Source organism: Zonotrichia leucophrys, unplaced genomic scaffold, assembly GCF_028769735.1.
Source record: "Zonotrichia leucophrys gambelii isolate GWCS_2022_RI unplaced genomic scaffold, RI_Zleu_2.0 Scaffold_108_149671, whole genome shotgun sequence".
NCBI lineage: Eukaryota > Metazoa > Chordata > Aves > Passeriformes > Passerellidae > Zonotrichia > Zonotrichia leucophrys.
In genome coordinates, this window is record NW_026992313.1 from 34,585 (window position 1) to 59,630 (window position 25,046).

Here is a 25,046-nt window from a genome sequence, read left to right on the forward strand (position 1 = left end):
CCATCAGGCCTTGAAGTTTCAAAATGGTCTCCATGGTTTCATGAGTACCCCCTGTGTCACAAGAGACTCTTGGTTCCCTGAAGTTCTCCAGTGTCACAATAGGCCCTTGGTTCCTTGAGGTTTGGTAGAGTGCCAATTGACTCCTTGGTTCCATGAAGCCCTGCTGTGTCCCAATGCCCATGGTTCCATGAGTGTCCATGGTGTCACCACGGTCTCCTTGGATCCCCAGTATCACCATGTCTCCATGGATCCCCAGTATCACCACGGTCTCCTTGGATCCCCAGTATCACCATGGTCTCCTTGGCACCACCCAGGCCTTGTAACAAGAGACAGTGAGCCATTTTGTGCCTTAGATGAAAGGCTGCAGAACTCATGGTTGTGAGGCTGTGTCACTGACAAGAAACAAAAACCCACCTGAATCTGAACGCCAAATATCATCTCAAGTACCTTCAATCCCAGCCTCAACAGAGGTAGAAAATACAAACAGAGATTCCACAGTAAATCAAAAACAGGGACCATATTTGGAATGCAGCCAAATGCATTCAAGTGCATTCAAATGCACTCAATATGATGGGGAGGTGATGATCCCCTATTCCAAGAGTGAACTTACAAAGGGCTGACTATTGAGGGAACTGCAGAGAACCAGAATATAACAAAAGCGGGTGCCATAGGTAATTCTGGGATAGGGAGACCAGAAAGCAAGAGCAGATGAACCAGTGCAGTCGCCACCAAGAAGATCACGTTCACACGCTGTGGGCAGAACCCCATCAGGCCGTGTCACCATCCCCTGGTACACGGGGGTCACGATGGTTCATTTCACTGATCTCAGGGTGCAAAGACACAGCAGGGGACTTTCAGTATTAACCAAAACAAATGCACCTTTTATTGAGTGCCCACAGCAGATGCAGCAGAAGGTTTAGAATGGGGATAAAGGATAGAGAGACAGAGAAAAGGAGGGGGGAATAGCTGCCAACAGAGGGATCCTCGTGGTCCAGCCAATAGATCCGTCTGGTCATGTTGGGGAGAGTCTCAAAGTCTTTGGTTAACTCAGGGCTCTATTATAATCTACCACTGGGAGGGGAGCAGGACGGCACATGGAGGGAACAGTGGAGAATAAATCCATTGGGAACAGGCACAGACAGTCCAGTTCTGAACAGCACAAACCAGTGCCAGCAGTGAGCAGGGCCCGTTGTTTCAGGACTGGTTCCTATGGGAAACATCCCACTTCCCATGGCACACATCCCGCTCCAGTCAGGCCAGCACCCCTGGGTTAGAATTTGAAGGGTCTCAGTCTCAGTCCCTGGGGAGGGCCCCAATCTCCGTCCTTGACGGCGGCTGTGAGGCAGATGAGGAATCTTTGGACTGTCTCTTACAGACTGACATCGCAAAACATAAAAATAATTATTCATCTCCCCTTAAAAAAAAATTAACTGAATTTAAAATATTATAATTATTTTTCTTATTTATAGTATTATTATTCTATATTTGTATTATCAAATTTGAATGTTTATATTAAAAAACCCATACCATTTTAGCAAGCAAAAAATTTACTGGTCATTGGTTCTAAGTAACACGATTCCCTTCATTAATTCACTGTCCAGTGTGGCTCTTGATTTCTCCTTTATGCTAATTAGTCCTATTTTAAATCCTTTTGTCATCTTTTTTATCCTTTTCACAGACAAGTTAAAAAAGGCCACTTTCGGGTCCATGGAGACATTTCTGGGGCACATTTGGGGCAGTTCTGGGCCTGGGACGGAATTCAGAGGGAAGTTGAGGGTCTGGAGGACACTTGCAGGAGCCGGGTGGGCACTTGGAGGGGCACTCAGGGATTCTGAGGGATAGTTCGGGGTCTGGGGCAGCACTTGGGGTCCAGGAGGGCCCTTGGAGGTCAGGGAGGGGAATTTAGGGCCCTTCGGGGTGCGGGCGGGCCCTTGGGGGGCTCTGACTGGGATCTCTGGGGCGCGAGGGTTGCAGGGAGTTGTAGGCGACGGTCTAATACGGTTAAAGGGCCGCGGAGCATCACGGAAGTTCGAGGCGCAGCTGCAATGCCTCTCGGTGAAGCGCGGGGAAGACGGGAGATGAAGTCCCGGCTGGAACAACACTGGACATGGCCTGCGGAGCATGATGGAGCCGTAGTCCCGGAAGTGGCTCCAACGCTTTGTTTGGTAGTCCGGGAAGGCTCTTGGGGGAGCCTCCTGCGTCCGAGCCGCGACTTGAGATCCTCGGGGAAACGTAAGCGGTTCGAGAGAACTTGCGGGGAGTTCGAGGACCTCTAACAAGGCTCTTTAGGGTGCGGGGCACGGCAGGAGTTTTAGGCGCGGGACTGTGTTCTGAGGGGCTCTGGGGCCGCGGGGGAGGAGAGGAGATGAATTCCCAGACGTGGCTCTACCGGGCATCTGTGAGGTCGGGAACACTCAGGGGATCCAGGGACGCTTTTGGGGGTCCCGAAGTGGCGCTGAGGGAGCACTGGGAGATACTGGAGGTTCTGGGGGACACTTAAGGGACGTATGGGAGGGGGCGGATCCCGGATGTTCTGTGGAGCGCGGGGCATGACGGTCGTTGTAGTGCCGGCTGCAATAGGGCTGAATCGGACCGCGGGACATGACGGGAGTTGTGGCTGCCGTAGGCACCGTCCCCGAGTCTCCGATCTCTGGCGCTGATTGAGTTCGAGTGATGACGGGCGGGAGTCTCGGCAAATGGGACGTGGCAAAGGCGGGAACAGCCCATTCAACCTCTCTAGTCCCTCCCAGTACAGACCAGTTCATCCCGAGTACAGACCATACACCATACAGACCAATACAACCAGTACAGCTCAGTTCATCCCAAGTAGAACCCAGTTCAACCCCAGTGCCCCCCCATCCCCCCAGTACAGCCCCGTCCCTCCCAATAACTCTGAGTTTATTCCCAGTCCCTTCCAGTTCCCTCCAGTGTCATCCACAGGATGCCCCAGTGTCCCCAGTCTTCTCCGCAATGGCCCCAGAGTCTCCAGTATGTCCCAGTTTCCCCAGTGTCACTCCCAGTATGTCCCAGTGTCTCCCACAGCGTTCCCAGTTTTCCCCAGTATGTCCCAGTCCTCCCCAGTGTTTCCAAGGACAGTTTCATTTCTCACGGTGGCCGTGGCAGCCAAACCCAGCAGTGGAGTCAGTGAGTGCCCATGGCCACAGCGCCTTGCAGTGCCCAGTGCAGCTTGGCTGATGATCCACCCTCACAGCTGGCCCAGGGCAGCTCTGCAGTGCTTTGGTGGCACCTGGGGCTGGCACACACCTGAGCAGTGTGTCTGTTTGCAGTAGGGAAACTCAGCAGTTTAGATTGCTGCAAAAAGTACAAAAAAGGGAAAACCCCTCTCAGGCTGGGTGCAGCCAGCTCTGCAAGCACAGCAGGGCCCAGGGCAGTGAGGACAGACAGGATGGGGCTGGGCAATGTGGAGCAAGGTTGTCCACATGGGCCAGAGATCCAGGCACAGCTTCTGTGAGCAGGCCAGAGCTGCTGAGGAGAGACCCTGGGTCAATGTCAATCACAGAATGCTGCAATCACCTCTGCTCTTAACAGAAATTTAATAAAATACACCTTTAAAACAGGAATGTATATTTTATTACTGCTCTTTAAAATCTTTCTCCATAACTGGACTAGGAAAACTTTAATGACCCTCTCAGGGCTTTGCTGTTGTTTACATCAGACTCAGTCTTTGAGAGTGTTTTGAAAAAACTTCTCAAGAACACAAAGTTAAATTTAGACTCCAAATTTTCTTGATGTTTTAATGGGTCCCACTGAGAGACACGACTGGAAAAGTGTGCCCAGGTTCCACTTAGAGCAGAACACTGGAGGCAGTGATGACAACTGGGGACAAACAAGGCCAAGGTGTCTCTGGTGCTGAGCAAAGCTGGATGGGTTTGAGGAATGTAAAGGACCAAGGCCTGAGCCCCAGCCCCTGGCCAGGCAGATCCTGTCCCTCCCTCCTTGCTCAGGGCTCTTCCCGGGATGGGCACTGGCATGTGGGGATGTGCAAGGGCAAGGGCAGGAGCATGGGGCTGCCCCTGCCAGGCTGCTGAGCAGGGACAAGGAGGCCATGAGGCCCCAGGCCTGCAAGGGTCACTTGTCTCCTGCTCCTGCCTCAGGCCCAGGCCCAGCAGCCATTGCCAAAGTGCTGCCCAAGTTGGCTCTGGCAGGGCTGTCTTGCAGCTGCTGCCCATCCCTGTGCCCTGTGCAGCCCAGGCTGTCCCACGGTGTCCCTGCCCTGCGCCTCTGTCCCTGCAGGCTGTCGGCATCCCCCGGCTGCCCCACCTGGCTGGGCCCTTCCTTTGCTGACAGCTCTGCCTCCTGCCTGCCCACACAAAGCCTGAGGCTGATACCAAAAGGGTTCATTCCATTTTTACTATGCCTGTGAACTTTCAGCACAGGAACAAGGCATGCAGGGGCTGCTTTCCCAGCAAGGATGGTTGGAAGAGAAGAAGAAGACATCTGGCTCAAGGGTGCAGAGACAGAGAAAACAAGGAATGAATCTGGGAACTTGGGGTGGGTTTTATGGAAATGGATAAATTGTAATTCACATTTAGTGACTGTATAGAAGCAACACGATGGTAGAATTACATGTCCATGTGAGGTTGGGAGTTATCCCTCACTAGAGCTCTGGCCTGAATAAATGACACCCTCTGAAACAGCAAATTCGTGTACAGGCACAAAGCAGCTCTGTGCTCAGTGGAGTGGAGACTGAGGACAGCAGAGGAGCCCTGGAGGGACTAAAGGGAGGTTTCAGAGATGCTGGATCCTTTTGGCATAATAGAGAACAGCCAGAGAAAGAAAGAATTAATGCAAAGGGCAGATAGGGAGAGCCAGACAGGACCCAAACAGAAAGGAATTTTCCTGCCAGGGCAGGGCTGTGGAGCAGCACATCCCCCAGCAGGAGCCTTTGTGTGGGCAGGCAGAGGCAGGCAGTCGTGTCCCTCAGTGGGACCCATTAAAACATCAAGAAAATTTGGAGTCTAAATTTACCTTTGAGTTCTTGAGAAGTTTTTTCAAAACACTCTCAAAGACTGAGTCTGATGTAAACAACAGCAAAGCCCTGAGAGGGTCATTAAAGTTTTCCTAGTCCAGTTATGGAGAAAGATTTCAAAGAGCAGTAATAAAATATACATTCCTGTTTTAAAGGTGTATTTTATTAAATTTCTGTTAAGAGCAGAGGTGATTGCAGCATTCTGTGATTGACATTGACCCAGGGTCTCTCCTCAGCAGCTCTGGCCTGCTCACAGAAGCTGTGCCTGGAGCTCTGACCCATTGTGGACAACCTTGCTCCACATTGCCCAGCCCCATCCTGTCTGTCCTCACTGCCCTGGGCCCTGCTGTGCTTGCAGAGCTGGCTGCACCCAGCCTGAGAGGGGTTTTCCCATTTTGTACTTTTGCAGCCATCTGAAACTGCTGAGTTTCCCTACTGCAAACAGACACACTGCTCAGGTGTGTGCCAGCCCCAGGTGCCACCAAAGCCACTGCAGAGCTGCCCTGGGCCAGCTGTGAGGGTGGATCATCAGCGCAAGCTGCACTGGGCACTGCAAGGGGCTGTGGCCATGGGCACTGCACTGACCCCACTGCTGGGTTTGGCTGCCACGGCCACCGTGAGAAATGAAACTGTCCTTGGAAACACTGGGGAGGACTGGGACATACTGGGGACACTGGGGGATATTGGGACAAACTGGGGACACTGGGAATGCTGTGGGAGAGACTGGGACATACTGGTAGTGACACTGGGGAGGACTGGGACATACTGGGGAACACTGGGAACGTTGTGGGAGAGACCGGAACATACTGGGAGTGACACTGGGGGATATTGGGACAACCTGCGAACACGGGGAGTGCTGAAGGGGAATCTCTGTGGACTGGGAATGGACTCTGGGGGTGCACTGAGACAGACTGGGACATACCAGGACATACTGGGAGTAATACTGAGGGATACTGGGTCAAACAGGAGACACTGGGGCCATTGCAGGGAGGACTGGGGGTACTGGGGCATCGTGTCGATGACACTGCGGGGAACTGGAAGGGACTGGGAATAAACTCAGGGTTATTGGGAGGGACGGGGCTGTACTGGGAGGGAGTGGAGGGGCACTGGGGTTGAACTGGGTTCTACTTGGGATGAGCTGCACTGTACTGGGGTTGTACTGGTCTGTACTCGGGATGAACTGATCTGTACTGGGAGGGACTGGAGAGGTTGAATGGGCTGTTCCCGCCTTTGCCACATCCCATTTGCCGAGACTCCCGCCCGTCATCACTCGAAGTCAATCAGCGCCAGAGATCGGAGACTCGGGGATGGTGCCTACGCTAGCCACAACTCCCGTCATGCCCCGCGGCCCGATTCAGCCCTATTGCAGCCGGGACTACAACGCCCGTCATGCCCCGCGCTCCACAGAACCCCCAGGATCCGCCCCCCCTTTGTCCCTTAAGTGTCCCCCAGAACCTCCAGGATCCGTCAGTGCCCCCTCAGCGCCCCTTCGGGATCCCCCAAAAGCGTCCCCGGACCCCCTGAGTTCTCCCAACCCCACAGATGCCCGGTACAGCCACTTCTGGGAATTCATCTCCTCTCATACCCCAGAGCCCCTCAGAACACGGTCCGGCGCCTAAAACTCCTGCCGTGCGCTGCGCCCCAAAGAGCCCGGTTAGAGCTCCCCAAGATCCCCGCAAGTGCTCCCGAACCGTTTGCGTTCCCCCGAGGACCTCAAGTCGCGGCTCGGACGCAGAAGTTTCCCCCAAGAGCCTTCCCGCACCTGCAAACGCCGCGTTCGAACCACTTTCTGTACTACGGCTCCCATCATGCTCCGCGGGGAATGTCCCGCGCTGTTGGAGCTGGGACTTCATCTCCCGTCATGCCCCGCGCCTCCACTGAGAGCCATTGCAGTTGCGCCTCGAACTCCCGTGATGCTCCGCGGCCATGATAAACTGCAATACACCCGCGCCTACAACTCCCATCACCCCTCGCGCCCCAGAGGGCCCCGCCAGAGCCCCCCAAGGGCCCGCCTGGACCCCGAAGGGCCCCAAATTCCCCTCCCTGACCGCCATGGTTGCCCCTGGACCCCCAAGTGCTGCCCCCGACCCCGACCTGTCCCTGGGAATCCCTGAGTGCCCCTCCAAGTGCCCACCTGGCTCCCCCAAGTGTCCTCCAGACCCTCAAGTTCTCTCTGAATTCCCTCCCCAGACACAAAATTGCCTCAAATGTGCCCCAGAAAGTTCTGCACAGACCCCAAATACCGTGTCTGTGAAAATGATAAAAAAAAATCACAACAGGATTTTAAATGGTACTAATTAGCATAAAGAAGGAGAAATCAATAGCCACACTGCTCAATGAATTAATGAAGGAAATTATGTTACTTAGAACCAATGACCAATAATTTTTTTGCTTGCTAAAAAGGTATGGACTTTAAAATATAAATATTACAATTTGGTAATACAAATATAGAATAATACTATTATAAATAAGAAAAATAATTTAATTTTATGAATTCAGTAAATTTTCTTTTTAAGGGGAAAGGCATAATTATTTTTATGTTTTGGGATGTCAGTCTGTAAAAGACAGTCCAAAGATCCCTCATCTGCCTCACAGCCGCCATCAAGAACAGAGATTGAAGCCCTCCGCAAGGACTGAGACTGAGACCCTTCAAATTCTGACCCAGGGGTGCTGGCCTGACTGGAGCAGGATGTCTGCCATGGGAAGCGGGAGGTTTCCCATAGGAACCAGTCCTGAAACAACGGGCCCCGCTCACTGCTGGCACTGGTTTGTGCTGTTCAGAACTGGACTGTCTGTACCTGTTCCCAATGGATTTATTCTCCACTGTTCCCTCCATGTGCCATCCTGCTCCCCTCCCGGCGGTAGATTATAAAAGAGCCCTGAATTAACCAAAGACTTTGAGACTGTCCCTGACGTGATCAGACGGATATATTGGCTGGACCACAAGGATTTCATCTCTCTGTTGGTAGCTATTCCCCCCTTCCTTTTCTCTGTCTCTCTATCCTTCATCTCCTTTCTAATCCTTCTGCTGCATCTGCTGTGGGCACTCAATAAAAGGTGCATTTGTTTTGGTTAATACTGAAAGTCCCCTGCTGTGTGTCTTTGCACCCTGAGATCAGTGAAATGAACCATCGTGACCCCCCGTGTACTAGGAGATGCTGACACGGCCTGATGGGGTTGCTGCCCACAGCGTGTGAACGTGATCTTCTTGGTGGCGACTGCACTGGTTCATCTGCTCTTGCTTTCTGGTCTCCCTATCCCAGAATTACCTATGGCACCCGCTTTTGTTATATTCTGGTTCTCTGCAGTTCCCTCAATAGTCAGGCCTTTGTAAGTTCACTCTTGGAATAGGGGATCATCACCTCCCCATCATAGCGAGTGCATTCGAATGCACTTGAATGCATTTGCCTGCATTCCAAATATGGTCCCTGTTTTTGATTTACTGTGGAATCTCTGTTTGTATTTTCTACCTCTGTTGAGGCTGGGATTGAAGGTACTTGAGATGATATTTGGCGTTCAGATTCAGGTGGGTTTTTGTTTCTTGTCAGTGACACAGCCTCACAACCATGAGTTCTGCAGCCTTTTATCTAAGGCACAAAAGGGCTCCCTGTCTCTTGTTACAAGACCTGGATGGTAGCAAGGAGACCATGGTGATACTGGGGATCCAAGGAGACCGTGGTGATACTGGGGATCCAAGGAGACCGTGGTGACACCATGGACACTCATGGAACCATGGGCATTGGGACACAGCAGGGCTTCATGGAACCAAGAAGTCAATTGGGACTCTACCAAACCTCATGAAACCAAGGGCCCATTGTGACACTGCAGAACTTCAGGGAACCAAGAGTCTCTTGTGACACAGGGGGTACTCATGAAACCATGGAGACCATTTTGAAACTTCAAGGCCTGATGGAACCAAAGGGTCATTCTGGCACTTCTGAGCCTTGGAACCAAAGGGACCACAGTGACACAGTGGGGCTCTGTGGAACCAAGGGGCCATGGTGACATTGTGGAGTGTCACTGAACCAACTGTCCATGGTGTCACTGCAGGGCCTGATGGAATCATGGGCACCATTGTGACACTACCGGGCATCATGGAAGCAAAGGGCAATTGTCACACTCTGGGGCCTCTTGGGATCCGAGGTCAGTTGTGATACCATGGAAATGATGGCAAGTGTGGCACCATGAAACCAAGGAGACCATTGTGATAGTACAGGACCCCATGGAACTAAGGATTCATGGAACAGTGCAGGACACATGGAACCGAGGGGCCATTGTGAAGCTGTAGGACGAAAAGAGCCCATTGTGACACTGTGGGCCCCCATGGATGCAAAGGTCCATTTTGACATTGCAGGGCCTCATGGAATCCTGGAGACCACTGTGAAACTTTGGGGCCTTGTTGAATTAAGTGGCCCTGCAGGGCCTGGTGGAACCAATGAGACCCCATAGAGCCAAGGGTCCATTGTGACCCTGTGGTCCCAAGGTGTCGTGGGTTGACCCAGGCCAAATGCCAGGCATCCATGTGGGCTGCTCACTCACTCCCCTCTGCAGCTGGACAAAGAGAATTTAATAAAGGGTTCATGGGTTGAGATAAGGACTGGGCAAGATCAGTTATCAAATACTGTCCTGGGAAAAACAGGCTTAGCTTAGAGATGTGAAATTCATTTATTACTAACAAAGTCAGAGCAGGAAAAGGGGAAATAACATATGCCACTCACCTCCCTCCTTCCACCTCTGCCTTCCACCCCAGCAGTGCAGGGAGACAGGGAATAGGGGTTATGGTCAGTTCATCACCCATGGCTTCTGCCCCAGCTCAGGGAGAGGAGTGGTTCACCTGCTGCACTGTGGGTCCCTCTGAAGGGAGACAGTTCTGCCAGAGCTTCTCCCATGTGAGTCCATTTCAGGCGCAGCATCCCTCTGCAAACTGCTGCAGTGTGAGTCCTTGCCAGGGACAACAGTCCTTCCCAAACAGCTGCAGCATGGGTCACTCTTCCAGGGGTGCATTCCTGCAGGGACAGGCTGCTGCAGCCTGGGAGCAGGGCCCCTCTCTCCATGGCTCTCCTGCAGGGTGCCTGGGTCTCCAGGGCCTGGAGCACCTCCTGCCCCTCCTTCTGCACTGACCTTGATGTCTGCAGAGTTGTTCTTCTCACACGTTCTCCCTCTGCTCTCCTCTGACTGGAGTTTAAACTGCACCACAATCTCTATTTTGATTTCTTTTTCAATCTGGTATCACAGAGGCATTGCCACCATTTATAACTGGCCCAGCCTTTGCCAGCAGCAGGTCCATCTTTGAAGCCACCAGGAATTGGCTGTGCCAGACACGGTGGAAGCTTCCAGCAGCTTCTCACAGGAGCCATCCCTGTGCCCCCTGTGAAATACAAAGCTGTGTTTCGTGTCAGGTACATACAGGCAACGTGGTATTTGTGATTGTAATATGTGTGGAAACCGACCATGGGACAGGTATACAGATGTATTCTAATAATTACTGAGGAAAGCAAAGCTTTGAAGAAGAAGGCCTTTGAACCTAACTTTTGTTCGTAATTATCCTTGATAAGTCTTAAAATGATATAGGAGCATTTGAATTAATGCTTTTAGGATATTGCTTTTTGACAGGAACTTTCTGCTTGTAGATAAGCCTTAAAGAGTTTTGCAATAATAATAACCTTTTGAAGTATAATTTGAGAATACTACTTGTAGTAAGGATCTTTGAAACTACACCTTTAGAATATATAAAAGGAAACATGCTTATCTCACACCTTAAGAAAACTGTGAAAAGCAGCATGAGAAAGGAAGATGAACATCAACTCAAGGATTTATGGTTTCGACCAAGGGCAGCTGGACATCACTGTTATGAGATTTATAGTCCTTGCAATTAAAAGGTGGACCCACATCTGGAATCTGGACCACACCATCTGGGAGATTTCTTCCTTCTTTCGGAAACCGAACCACCACCATCTGGGGATACTCCTTTCTGGGATACATCCTGAGAAAAATTAATTCACAATAGGTATAGAATTGGCATGTAAAAATTTGGAATAGAAACTGCTGATGAGTAAAAATTGGGAATAGAAACTGCTGAGAAAGGTGATGAGTACCCCTATAAATACCTGTAAGCCTCAATTATCAGTGTGCAGTGGGAGGGAAAACTTCCTCCACCGTACCCAGCGCTGTATTGCTCATGCTTTACCATATTAATTAATAAATTGATTGCTGCTTGAATATTGGCCTAGTCAAGCTTCTCATTTATAACACAGTGTTCAGTGGCTGCTCGAGAGGTCTCTGTACCTCATGCCATGGGAATGCTTGGGAGGGGCTGGAGGTGTTGTCCCTGTCCCTGTCACCCCAGGCCATTCCCAGGGGGTCTCCATCATTCTCACCCCAGGGAATGCCTGGGGGGTCTCTCCCCCTCTCACCCCTGTGCCAGGGGGTGCTCGGGGCAGTCTCTGTCCCTCTCAGCCCAGGGGATGCTCAGGAGTCTCTGTCCCTTCACCCGTGGGGATGTGGGGGGTCTCCATCCCTCTGGCCTCAGGCAATGCCTGTGCAGGGCTGGGGACCAGGGCTCTGTGTCCCTCTCACCCCTGAGGGTGCTCGGGCTTGGGGGGCTCTCTGACCTCCTCACACCTGAGTAAAGGTGCAAATGAGACCATGAGAACGCAACCTGCGGATCTGCTCGAACTTGGATTGTACTGAATAAGAAATGGAAAGGAGTGAGGGAGAGAAATAAATCAGAAATGTTCGCAGAGAGAAAGAAATATGAAAAGGCTCCGGCCCCAACTCCGCAGCTCTCGGGGACACCCGCAGGGCGCAGCGCCTTTCACAATTCCAGCCAATCAGAGGAGGCCTAACCAAGTTCCAGCCAACCGGAGCCTTTCTCGCCGATGACTCGCCGGTTGCCAGGCGGACCGCGAGCCCGGCGGCCCCGGAGCGGATTTGGGCTCGGGCCGGGGGGACGGATCCGCCCCGGGGGGTCCCGAGCCCCCTGCCCAGCCCTGGGGCCGATCGGGGGCTCCCCACCAGCAGCCGGTGCGCGGGGCCGCGGGGCAGAGCGGTGGGAAAGGGGGGTCCGGGCTGGAGCGAAGGAAATGCGGGAGGAAGGGGAGGGACAGGAGGAGCAGAGCGGGAGCGGGAGAATCCGCGGCGCTGCGCGAGCGCCCGCACTGCCGAGCCTGCAGCACCCCCTGCCCCGGGAGCATCGCCCCCAGCCAAGCCGCAGAGGAGGGCGGAGGCCGAGCTCGCCTGGCTCCAGCCAGGGGTCTCCGGGAGGATTTTTTGGAGAGGTTCGGAGCGGCACATCCCGGACTCGACCCCGGATATCTCCGGGCTCCTCTGAGGAGCTTTTCCGGGGAGAGGAGCCGCGATCGCCCTCGGGAGGGTCCCGGGGGGTCCACGTGGGATGGCCCGGTACCGACGGGGCGGGACGTTTGATTTTGGGGATCCCATGAGAGCGGGGCTGTGGAACGGGGCACCCCGGGGCAGGGAGAGGGGAAGGGGCGATACCGGAGCTGGGGGACCCCCGGCAGCCCGGAGATGAGGCGGGGACGGGACCCCCTGACCCTGACAGGGGTGTCCTGGGGTGACTTTATGATGCTCGTACCCCATCGGTCTGTTTAGCCCAGAAATGAGTTCTGCACCTTTAATGCTGGTTCTGAGGGCGAAGGGGAGGAGGAAGAACAGTAGTTTGTTTTCATACGCTGCACTCACTCCTCCACATTCCGGGTCCTGGACTGTTGTGATGCCTTAAGGAGCTGGAACAGAGGCCACATGGAGTTAAGAGGAATAAAGTTGATTTTTATTGAAGTGCCTTTAAAGGCCACACCCTGGCATCAGAGGAGCCACAACTGTGGCTCTGCCTGGATGTCTGCAAGTTGGGAGCAAAAGAGGGCTTGGTCATGAGATCTCACATTTAAAGAAGTTTTAGTCCATTTGTATATAGAAATTAACTGCTCAATTAATAGTTTCAAATGATGAAGTTACATCTTCCTTGCTTGCATGCCTGCTGTCTTCTTTTCACATTGTTTATGCTTTGGGCCTGAAGTTTTAAGAGATTGTCCTTGAGTCTCCAGCTAGAACAGGATTGTTGTGTCTTCACCACCCTGAGAAAAGATCCCAGTAACACTTAATATAAAACTAAAAGCTGCACATCAAAACAGAATGCAAAAATTTACAACCTAAGGTATCAGTTGTCTGCAGTTGGACAGACAGCAGGACAGAGCTCTCCTTTGCTTTTAGTTAGTTTTAGCTCGCTGAGGCAGAGAAGTTCCTCCAACTGTGGTTTTTCTTTTTCTTTGGAGCTGTTTAAACCTGCTCTGGACTGAACACCCAGAACACCACTGGCAGCTCACACCTGTGGCCCACCAGGCTGAGCCTGGGCCGCGGCAGCTCCAGTGCTGGAGGGGCCGTTAACAGACTGATAAGAGACTGATAAGAGACTGAGTGAGCCGAGCTACAGCCCACGGAGGGACTTTCTGAGTTTGTCATCTCTTTTGGAGTGGCAAGAGGTTTTATTTTTTAATATTGTTCATTTTTTGTGCTGGTGAATGCTTTGCCTGTTAAATAAACAGGTTTTTTCCCCTTTTCTCCATGGAAATATTTTCTCGATCTGGTTGGAGGAGGGGCCGCTTGAATCTGCTTTCTAGAGGAAACGCTTTTGGAGATTTTCTCCCAAATTTGCCCTAAACCAGGATAGGGTGGTGGGAAGAGGGGAGAGCCCCTAGTGACAGGACTGGGGTGAGGCTGGAGAAGGGGACCCCAAAACCCCTCAGCATCCCTAAGCAGGACCCTGGAGAGGGGAGATCCCCAGTGCCCATGGGATCTCCAACAGCCCTGAGACAGGGGACCACCAGAACCCCAGAGACTGGAAGTGGGAAAATCCTGGTGGCTTTTTTTGATTCACTCTTGATTTTTGAAGGTTTTTATGGACACCAGATGACTTCAAGTGATGGACTTGGGTGGGAGGAATCCCCAACCCAAGGCATTCGCACCTTGTTTTTCCCCAAACCAGGATTTCCCATTCCCAAACCTTGGCAATATGGAGCAGGAGAAGGCTTGGAGGAAGAGGAAGATGCCCCGGGACACCCAGGCAGGTGAGGAGGAAGTCAGTGCCCCTTTCCCCTCTCTCCTGCTCCATTCCCCAGCCCAGCACAGCCCCCGGCTGCTGGACAACCCTGCTGCCAACACCATCCTGCTGGGGATGCACTGGGGGGATCTCCTTCCCCTTTTGGGTGGCACGGAGGCAAATCCCATCCTCTCCTTGTCCTTCCTCCCCCAGAGAAGGAGCTGAGGATGGAGACCAGGGAGGAAAAATCCCCACAGCAGAACCTCATGGAAGAGGCTGTTTTGAGTGACTCCACAGTGCAGGAACACAATGGGGAGGAAAAGCCCTGGCAATCCCGCACAAGGAGGGGCTGCAAACCCAGCCCAGGGTGCTCTGAGGAGGAAAGACCCACCCTGAACCAGGAAGGTGGACAGAGCTTCAGCCAGAGCTCAGAGCTGGTGGCCCATGAGCAGCTTCATGCCAGCGAGAGGCCCTATGAGTGCTTGGAGTGTGGGAAGAGCTTCAGGAAGAGATTCAACCTGATCTGCCACCAGAGGATCCACACTGGGGAACGGCCGTACGAGTGCTTGGAATGTGGGATGAACTTCAGCCACAGGTCTGACCTGGTTGTCCACCAGAGGTTCCACACTGGGGAGAGGCCCTACGAGTGTCCCCAGTGTCAGAAGAGGTTTCACACCAGCACTCACCTCCTTGTACATGAGCGCATTCACACCGAGGAGAGGCCCTTCTGCTGCCCCGACTGCGGGATGGGCTTCAGGCACAACTCCACCCTCGTCACCCACCGGCGCATCCACACCGGGGAGAGGCCCTACGAGTGTCCCCAGTGTGGGAAGAGCTTCTCAGACCGCTCGTTCTTTACCCGACACCAACGGAGGCACCGGTAAGGGCAGCCCTGTGAGTGCCCCAGCTGCAGGGGGAGCTTCATGCACTGCTCCAGCTTCATCCCTCATGGGAGGACCCACGTTGGTCAGAGCCCTGGCGATCCACATTCCTGGTGATCTGCATTGGGAAGGCGGCTGGATATTCTTTTGTTTTGACCCTAATTTTCTTTGGATTCATCTTCATCCCTTTAAAACAGAGAAAATTGGGGTAAAACTCAATAAATTCATCAATGGCATCTAAAACCTCACTTTTTACTTGTGTTTCAGGGCAATCTGGGATTCAAGGAGATAATTGGGAGAATTTGGGGGTATTTGATGTACTTGTTTCCCTTTCTTGGCACTGAAAGAGACAAGAGGGTTCAAACTGTCACCTCAATGCCACTGAAAACTACTCAATCCCACCCCAAAATTCCTGGATTCCACAGCTCTTTGGTGTGGAATGGGGTTGGAAGGGGATTGAGCAAAGTGACCTTCAAATCAGGAGGCTTGACATGGGCATTAGGTGGGGCAGGATGGGTGGGATGGGGTTTGGGAGGTGGGAAATGGGGGAAATATGGCTTGGGAAGGGAGTCATGATGTCCACGAGGGGTGGGATGGGTTGGGGTTGGGACTGGGGAGGTGGGCTGGGGTCTGGAATGAGACCGCCAAAGTTTGGGAATGATGAAGGGAGGGGGAGCCCATTACTGAATGAGTTCTTGAATAATCCACATTCCTGAAGAGATTTTGGAGTATCTCATGTTTCTGAGGCAGTTTTGGGGCACTCCCCAGCTCTTAGGGGTCTTTCCTGAGAGCAGCTCCATGGAGCCCCATTGCCAGGGGTGGTTGCCTTGGGCACGAGCAACCTTTAATGCTGGTTCTGAGCGTGAAGTGTAGGAAGAAGAAGGGGCAGCTCTTTTTCAGAAACTGCACTCCTCCACATTACGGCTCCTGGATGGACAGGATGGACAGACAGACAGCGGGACAGAGCTCTCCTTTGCTATTAGTTAGTTTTTAGCTCACTGAAGAAGAGAAGTTCCCTGGACTGCTCTTTTTCTTTTTCTTTTTTTTTTCTTTTTCTTTTTCTTTGGAGCTGTTTAAACCTGCTCTGGACTGAACACCCAGAACATCACCAGCAGCTCGCACCTGTGGCCCACTGGGTCAGGCCTGGGCCACGGAATTTCCAGCACTGGGGCGACTGATAAGAGACTGATAAGAGACTGAGTGAGCTGAGCTACTTTCCACAGGGGGACTTTGTGAGTTTGTAACCTCTTTATGTTTTATTGTTTAATATTGTTCATTTGTTGTGTTGGTGAATGCTTTGCCTGTTAAATAAAGAGTTTTTTTCCACTTTTCTCCAAGGAAATATTTTCCTGAACCAGCTGGGGGAGGAGCTGCTTGAATCTGCTTTCTAGAGGAAACCTCTTTTGGAGGTTTTCTCCCAAATTTGCCCTAAACCAGTGTAGGCTGGTGGGGAGAGGGGAGAGCCCCAAGTGGCTGGATTGGGGGGAGGCTGGAGAGGGGGAACCCAAAACCCCCCAGAATCCGTAAGCAGGACCCTGGAGAAGGGGGATGCCGAGGACCCATGGGATCCCCAGCAGCCCTGAGACAGGGGACCACCAGAACCCCAGAGGAATGAGACTTGAAAGAGGGAACTCCTGGTGGCTTTTTTTGATTCACTCTTGATTTTTGGAGGATTTTATGGGCATTAGGTGAATTGTAGAGATGGACTTGGGTGAGAGGAATCCCCAGCACAAGGCATTCACACCTTGTTTTTCTCCAAACCAGGATTTTCCCCAAACCATCCCGCAGTGACATCCCCCCTGTACCGCTCTGGGTAAGCCTGGTCCCAAACCTGACCCCAATGCTGGTCTCAGTTTCACTCCACATATAGACACACTCCAGCTCTGTATTTAATCACATCCCAGTCCCAGACTCGACTAGCCCCAGACCCAATCCCAACTCCAGCCCTAAAGCCAATCCCATGTCTAGCCTTAACCCCAATCCCAGCTCTAATCCAAATCTCAGTCCCAACTCCAGTCCCAGCCCCAATTCCCGCCCCTTCCTAAACCCTCAGCCCCAAACCAAATCCCAGGTTCTGCCGTTCTGGGGGTTTGGGGGTGTCTCTGTCCCTCTGACCCCGATGATGTTTGGGTGGGGTCACAGCAGGGCTGAGAGGGACAGAGACCCCCCCAGCCTCCCCAGGTGTGAGAGGGTCGGAGAGCCCCCCCAGCCCCGAGCACCCTCAGCGGTGAGAGGGACACAGAGCCCCTGGTCCCCAGCCCTGCACAGGCATTGCCTGAGGCCAGAGGGATGGAGACCCCCAGAGCATCCCCCAGGGTGAGGGGACAGAGACCCCCGAGCATCCCCTGGGCTGAGAGGGACAGAGACTGCCCCGAGCACCCCCTGGCACAGGGGTGAGAGGGACAGAGACCCCCCAGGCAGTTCCTGGGTGAATGATGAGACCTGGAAGCGGTGAAGGACAGGACACCCCCTGGGAATGGCCGGGTGAGAGGGACCCTGGGAATGGCTCGGGTGAGAGGGACAGGGACACCCCCTGGGGAATGGCCTGGGGTGAGAGGGAAAGGGACAGCCCCTGGGGAATGGCCTGGAGTGACAGGGACAGGGACAACCCCCCCAAACTCCTCCCAAGCATTCCCCAGGGAGAGAAGCACAAAGACCCCTTGAGCATCCCCAGGGTACTGGAGAAAATAAAGTTGGCAGAAATCAAACTTAACTCTGCATACAATACTTTGAGGAATATTTGATTTTCCGACAAGTCACATGTGATGAAAATGCAAACAACTCCTAAACATGAATAAACTGACGATAGAAGCAATTCTGTGGCAATTCCAAGATTCATCAGTTCCCGCACAGCTCGAGCTCAGCTGCTGGCAGGTTCCAATAAAACAAACAGGAAATTTGGCCCATTACAGATTATTAAATGGAAGGGGAAGCTCTCTGTTGCTGTCACAAAGGTGAAAGGGACAAAGAGAAAAATGATTCTCACATTTGGCAAAGAACCCAAGCCTTGGAATTCAGGAGATATTTGGGAATTTAGCTATTGAGCTGGGCTTCTTGTGGGACTTTTAGCAGCCTTGTGTTCCTCACCTTGGAGTAAACGAACTTTATAAATCAATCTGATATCATTTGTTCCTTCTCCTCCAGTGATTTTAACCAACTTTTCAAGGAAGGACAACAAAATATTTTCGTTATACTGGGCACCCACAACAGCCATTTTCCTCATCAGTTCTCCCATAAGTCACTCAGAGGAAGCTGCGTGCAAGTTTCCAAGTGTTCCTCCAGAGAGAACCACAACCTCCTCAGTGGAGGGAACCATGTTGTTGTCAAAGGCACTTGAGGTCAGACAACAGTGCCTAAACTCATTGTGCCAAAATAATGTCACAATCTGGTTAAGAAAATTGTTAGAGGGATGTCTCTGCCTCAGGTAAAGTGCTAACGAGACCAAATCCAAAGTGGATTTTATTGAACAGTAAATGTGAGCTAAAGAGAGAGATGGAAAGAAAGAGAAAAGGGGGGACAGCAAGGGACTGACAAGGGACAGAGACCTCCCCTGGGGCAGGGCAAGTGTGACATTGTCCCCTGTGTGTGGCCTTCCCAGGGTGGGGGTTTTACACCTGAGCCAGTTTGGGTAAGGGGGGTGGAGTTCATCCTGTGAGCAGGGATTACCCCACTCTTTCAGGCTGCAATGTAAGATGTAACTGATGCCGAATTTTGCCCCAAAAGGCGAGAATAACTGCCTAAGAGACTCAATTTAAGTCAGCATAGACAGGAGGTATTTTATTACGACGCGTCGGAGAAATCACAAAAGGGATTTCTAAGTATCTCATGACAAAGCAAGCCTTTTATACAGTTTTGAATATAGAGTTACATCATATCACATGCATAATCATAGCCTTGCATGCATATTCATAGGAGGCATGGTGTGGGCGGAGCGTGGGCGGAGACTTCTCTTTTGAGGATCATTTCAGTGGTCGTTCCGGTGGCCTTCATCATGGGCAGGGGGCACCTGATGAGTCTTCCTCCTTAAACTTTTGAACTCCCATCCTAATATGGCCAATTCCCGGTGTACTTGGCTTGGTCCCCATGGCTTGGCAAGGCTCTTAGGGTCAGTTTGACATTGTTGGCTCTAAACATGCTTAGCCCATCAACTCCCCTATCCCTATCTCTCTTCTTGTCATTGTGTTCCATGCTTTAGCTGATCTATTGCTCTATATGTTTCCTAAATGCTATGTTTTTTCAAATGTTTCACATTCCATGTTTTAACTCATTATTTCTTGAAGGCTATCCGCTTTGGGGTTTCATAACCAAATGCATGTTTTCAATCACCATCTTCAAAAACTGCTATAAATATATGGGGCAGTGTTCTTTATCTCTTCCATGACTCACCCCTGATAACGCCCTCCAGGGAAGATATCTTCTGTGAATGGGCCATTGAGTGTCACTGCAGGAATGATAAAATTCCATTTCCTACTGGTCCCTTTCCAGTGTACCACCCATTGTGGGATGCTCTGTCCAGGGGGAAGAACCAAGCATTTCTACCTGGATATAAACTGAGCCTTGCAACACCAGCCTACTGGATTCCCAGAGGACAAGAGCTCCATAACCACCACTGGACCTTCAGAGGAAGACCAGACCCTTCTACAGGATCACTGCTTTGACAGAATCACCTTCATCACTCCAACAGGACTGAAGCCACCATTTAATGGGACTGCTGCCACCACCCTGACCAACAGGGTGTCAGGCTATATCCTGACTCTGTCAGTTTAAGGCAGTTTTTCTCTATCATTGCCTTGATCTTCATTTTCTTACTAAATTGTAATTCTCGCTTAGACTTTCCCCTAGGTTTGCCTTCATACCAGTTCAAAAGACAATGTACTCACCGCTTGTCTTCTTCCCAAACCAGGATTTTCTATTCCCAAACCTTGATTGGACGAAGGAGGAGGCTGCGAAGAACAGGAAGGAACCCTGGGATACCTAGGCAGGTGAGGAGGAAGTCAGTGCTCCTTTCCCCCTCTCTCCTGCTCCATCTCCCAGCCCAGCACAGCCCCCGGAACAAAAGACAATGTGAGCACCCTTTGTTTTCTTCTCAGAACAGGATTTCCCATTCCCAAATATTGATTGGATGGAGGAGAAGGCTGCGATGAACAGGAAGGAGCCCTGGGATACCCAGGCAGGTGAGGAGGAAGCCAGTGTCCCTTTTCACCTCTCTCCTGCTCCATCTCCCAGCCCAGTACAGCCCCTGGCTGCAGGACAACCCTGCTGCCAATACGGTCCTTCTGGGGATGCACTGGGGGAATTTCCTTCCCCTCCCTCTGGCATGGAGGCAAATCCCATCCTCTCCTTGTCCTTCCTCCCCCAGAGAAGGAGCTGAGGATGGAGACCATGGAGGAAAAATCCCCACAGCAGAACCTCATGGAAAAAGCCATTTTGAGTGACTCCACAGTGCAGAATTCCAATGGGGAGGAAAATCCCCAGAGATCCCACAGGACGAGGAGCTGCAAAGCCAGCCCAGGGTGCTCTGAGGAGGAAAGACCCACCCTGAGCCAGGAAAGTGGACAGAGCTTCAGCCAGAGCTCAGAGCTGGTGGTCCATGGGCAGCTTCATGATCGGTGGAAGCCCTACAAGTGCTTGGAGTGTGGGAAGAGCTTCAGGCTGAGCAGCACCCTGATCCAGCACCAGATGATCCACACTGGGGAATGGCCCTACGAGTGTGGGGAACATGGCAAGGGCTTCAGCGACAGTTCCACCCTCATCAGGAATCAACACATCCACACTGGGGAGAGGCCCTACAATTGTCCCCAGTGTGGGAAGAGGTTTCGGAGAAGCTCCAATCTCTTCCAGCACCAGAGGATGCACACCAAGGAGAGGCCCTTCCGCTGCCCTGAGTGCAGGTTGGGCTTCAAGCACAACTCCAACCTCGTCACCCACCGGTGCATCCACACTGGGGAGAGGCCCTACGAGTGTCCCCAGTGTGGGAAGAGCTTTACCCAGAGCTCTGCCTTGACCAGTCACCAACGGAGACACCGGTAAGGGAAGCCCTGCGAGTGCCCCGAGTGCGGGAAGAGCTTTGTGCCCTGCTCCTGCTTCAGCCCCCATGGGAAAACCCATGTTGGTCAGAGCCCTGGTGACCCACATTCCCAGTGATCTGTGTTGGGAAGACATTGGGCTGGTTATCCTTTTTGTTTGGCTCTAAATTTCTCTGGATTTATCGTATAAAAACACCTGAAATAGGACTAAAAAGAAAGTAATTGATTAAAGATGCCTAAGGTCTCACCATTTCACAGCTATTTCAGGTGGAATTTATAGTTTAAAGATATATTCTGGGGAATTTGTGGGTTCTTGGGGGATTTCAGACAGTGTTCTCCGTATCTTTACAGTCCAGAAGTCATAATGCATTGATCTGTCACCTCAGAATGACTCAGTCCCACTGAAAACACCTCAATATTACCCCAAAAAGCCTCAATCCCACCTCAAAATGGCTTGTTCCAACCTCAAAAAAACTCAGTCCCACGTCAAGATATTTCAATTTCACAGCCTCCAGGGTGAGATGGGGTTGGAAGGAGATTGGGAGAAGTGGCATCCAAATTTGGAGAAGCGGGATTGGGATTGTGTGGGGCTGGGTGTGTGGGATGTGTTTTAATATTAAATAAACCTTTTAAGAATTATTGATTTCTGTCCGATTTATTTTCTATCAGTTCAGTTTTGTTTTTCAGAGTGCCACCTTCTCAGCTGATTGTGTTTGTGCCCTCCTTTCTCTCCTGCCTTTCTTTCCCTGCTCTGTTTCTCTCTGAGTGTCTCCCTTGACCCAGGGCAGCTCCCACAAAAGACCCTGCCCTGATTTCATTCCCAATCCACGAGCTACAACAACCATAGGTGAAGTTATGAAGGCTGGCAGTGAAATGTCACTGTAAGATCTTGCTCCACTTGGCTTTTGGCTCCTTCTTAAGAGCTTTGCCTTCAGAGGCAGGAACATCTTTTCCTGGTTGGGAACTGCAATTCCAGCCCCTGGGAGTGTGTGCTGTGGATCCCAGAGGGGCATTCCCGAGGCCCCCAGGGTGCTGCTCCTGCTGTGCCTCCCAAGGAGCTGTGCAGGGCCAGGGGACAAGGTCCAGCAGCTCTGTTGGTTCTGCAGTGCCACAAGGGCCCCTGGTTCCATGAGTTTCCATACTGCCAACAGGGGTTCCTTGGTTCCCATGATGCCCTGCTGTGTCACCATGGATATTTGGTGCCATGAAGTTCTTCAGTGTCACAATGGCCTCCCTCGCTCCATGAGGTTCCACAGTGTCAGAATGGCCTCCTTGAATGGGCAGTGTCACCATGGACCATTGGCTCCATGCAGCCCCACTGGGCCACCATGGATCCTTGGTTCCATGAGGTCCTGGGGGCATCTCCATGGTCTCCTTGGATCCACACTGTCACAATGGACCACTGGATCCACGTGGCCCTGCTGGGTCACCATGGCCCCTTGGTTCCATGGCACCCCAGGGTCACAATTGACTCCTTGCTTCTACGTCACCCTCTCAGTGCCAAAATGGCCCCTTTACTCCATGAGGAACACAAAATTTTTATAGAAACATTGAGCAAATCCTGCTTAATACACCTGGGAACATCTGTTTGCATTCAAGAGAGAGGTTAAAGGTGAGGATGGCACCAGCAGCTTCCATCTGCAACAGAGATCCAGGGAAAGGACAGGGACAGAGAATTCAGCTGCAAGACTCAGAGAATTCTGCTTCCAGAGATCATTTCTGCTCACACTGTCCCTTTTAGAAAGGTGACACCATTCCAGGCAGCCTGGACTGAGCAGGTGGTTCCTGAGTGGGGTTAGTTTTTCAGGAAACCTGCTCAGGCTTTTCCATTCTTTCCTTCCCAACAGGAAAACTTCTCCTGAGCCTGTGTGCAGGTACAGCCCTGAGGAGAGCAGGTGGGATGTGGTGCAATGGGCTGGGACATGGAGCTGCAGAGCTAAGGGACAAGGTTCTGCTGGAGGGCACAGGGATGTCAGTGCCAGGTGGGCCATGTCAGACATGGTGAGGCTGGGGGTGAGGAGCAGCTTGTCCAAACAGGGTCAGCCTCAAGGGGCTCATTCTTCTCTGTGGCCAGACTTCCTAAGGAGACATTCAGCATTAGCATCACCTGAGGAATGCTTCTATCAGCTCTTCTTTAAACTGGAAATTAAAAATAGTCACTTGATTAAAGAAAGCAAGTCATGAGGTGCACTTTGAAATCTTCATTATTAATGCAACTCCAAACTGACTCCAATCAGCTGCACAAGCCCTGGCGTCCTGAAGGAAGAAAGAGACCCCGAGGGCTTTCTGTATTTTATTGAGCCACATAGTAGATTTAGGGCTGAGTCCAGGACCCTCAGGCACTGAGAGAAGGCTGAAGAAGCTGCTCAAGAAATCAGAAGCAAAACTCCAAGTCCCTTGGATCATCACTGGGCCCCACTGAGGGCAGGGAGTGCCAAAGGCTCCCCAGGGACTGCTGAGAGCAAATCCTTGAGGCCAGGATTGCAGAGTGCCAAAGGCTCTGAGCAGGGAACTGCAATGCTGAGCAAGGCCTGGGCTGGTTGGGGGAAGCAGAAAGGCCAAGCCCTGAGCCCAGCCTGGGACAGCAGGGCCTGTCCCTCATAGGTGGCTCAGGGCTGTTTGTGGGGCACTGGGATGTGAGGGGCAGCAAGGACAAATGCCATAAACCTGTGTGACACTCCAGATCCTCATGGAACCAAGGGGCCAGTGGGACACTGTGGGAAGTTGTGGAACCAAGGGGATCATTGTGGCACTGTTGGGCACATGGAACCAAGGGCCCAGTGTGACACTGTGGGACCTCATGGAAACAAGAGGCCATTGTGAGCCTGCGGGGCTGGAACACCCAGAACACTGAAATGCTGGGGGTAACCAAAGGTTCCTTTCCTTGAGTTTGGTGCACAGGAGAAACACCAACCAGATATTGTCAACATGGGCAGATGCAAAGAATATTCTTGGTAGGAAGGGACCAACAAGAATCATCAAGTCCACCTCAAACGAATGGCCCACACAGGGATTGAACTCACAGCCTCAGTGATACCAGCACCATGCTCTAACCAACTGAGCTAAGAGGTCCAAATGACACAAAATTTTACTGGCAAAATGTGGACAGTCAAGGAACTTTGGCAAAGGTTTTAATACAACATCCACTTCAACATAAACATCTTATCATAGCATTAACTTCACTAGCTTGGCCCATTTAATCTAAAAACCTTAAACTGTTAAGATGTTTAGTTACCAAAAAATGTTCCAGGTAAGTAGGATTAGAAGGAGAAGAAATAGAGAACATCAGAAAGACAGAAGATCTATAGAAACGCACACACATAGGTACCAACTGCTCAGCTTCCAGCAATGCCGACACAAAAACTGCAGGAGAAAGCAGGATCCAGACCACAGACTGGCCTTGTGCTCTGGCTTATAACCCCCTGGGCCTTCATGGGCCCGCCCCTGGGGTGCGACTGCCAGATGCCGCTTCAATCAGAGTCAGGGTAGGCACCAGCTGCCCTTGTTGTGTGATTGATTGACAGCTGAGCGAATCAAAGCTGGGATAGCACTGCCCCTGCTGTTTGATTGACAGCTCTGCCAGGCCAGGGCTGGGGGTGGGGCTCTGTCCCACCACAAACCGAGGCCTGACCTGCCCCTGGCTCCACATGGGCATTCCGAGCATCCCAAGGTGTCTCGGGACATCGATCTCATCCAGCCTCTGACAGCGACCACAGTGACCCTATGGAACCTCATGGAACCATGGGTCAGTTGTGACAATGTGGGTCCAGAGACACCATGGTGACACTGGGGAACCTCATGGAACCAAGGGGCCATTGTGACACTGTGGTTCCTCATGGAATCAAGGAGACCATTGTGAAACTCGGATGTCCCAAGGAACCAAGGGTCCATGGTGACCTTGTGGAGCCCAGAGTGCCATCAAGAAGCCACTGTGACACAGCAAAGGCACCTGGAGCTGAGGGGCCGTGGAGACACATCAGGGCTTTGTGGAACCACGAAGCCATTGTGACATTACAAGGCCTCATGGGAGCACGGGGCCATTGTGACACTACAGAAGCAAGGAAAACATTGTGACACTCCAGGGCCTCATGGAA

General features: G+C 52.0%; 1 pseudogene; it reads left to right on the plus strand.

The window, feature by feature from the left end:
* The first annotated feature begins 13,467 nt into the window (after positions 1-13,467).
* On the plus strand, positions 13,468-21,070 carry LOC135460848 (zinc finger protein 660-like; annotated as a pseudogene).
* The last annotated feature ends 3,976 nt before the right edge of the window (positions 21,071-25,046 follow it).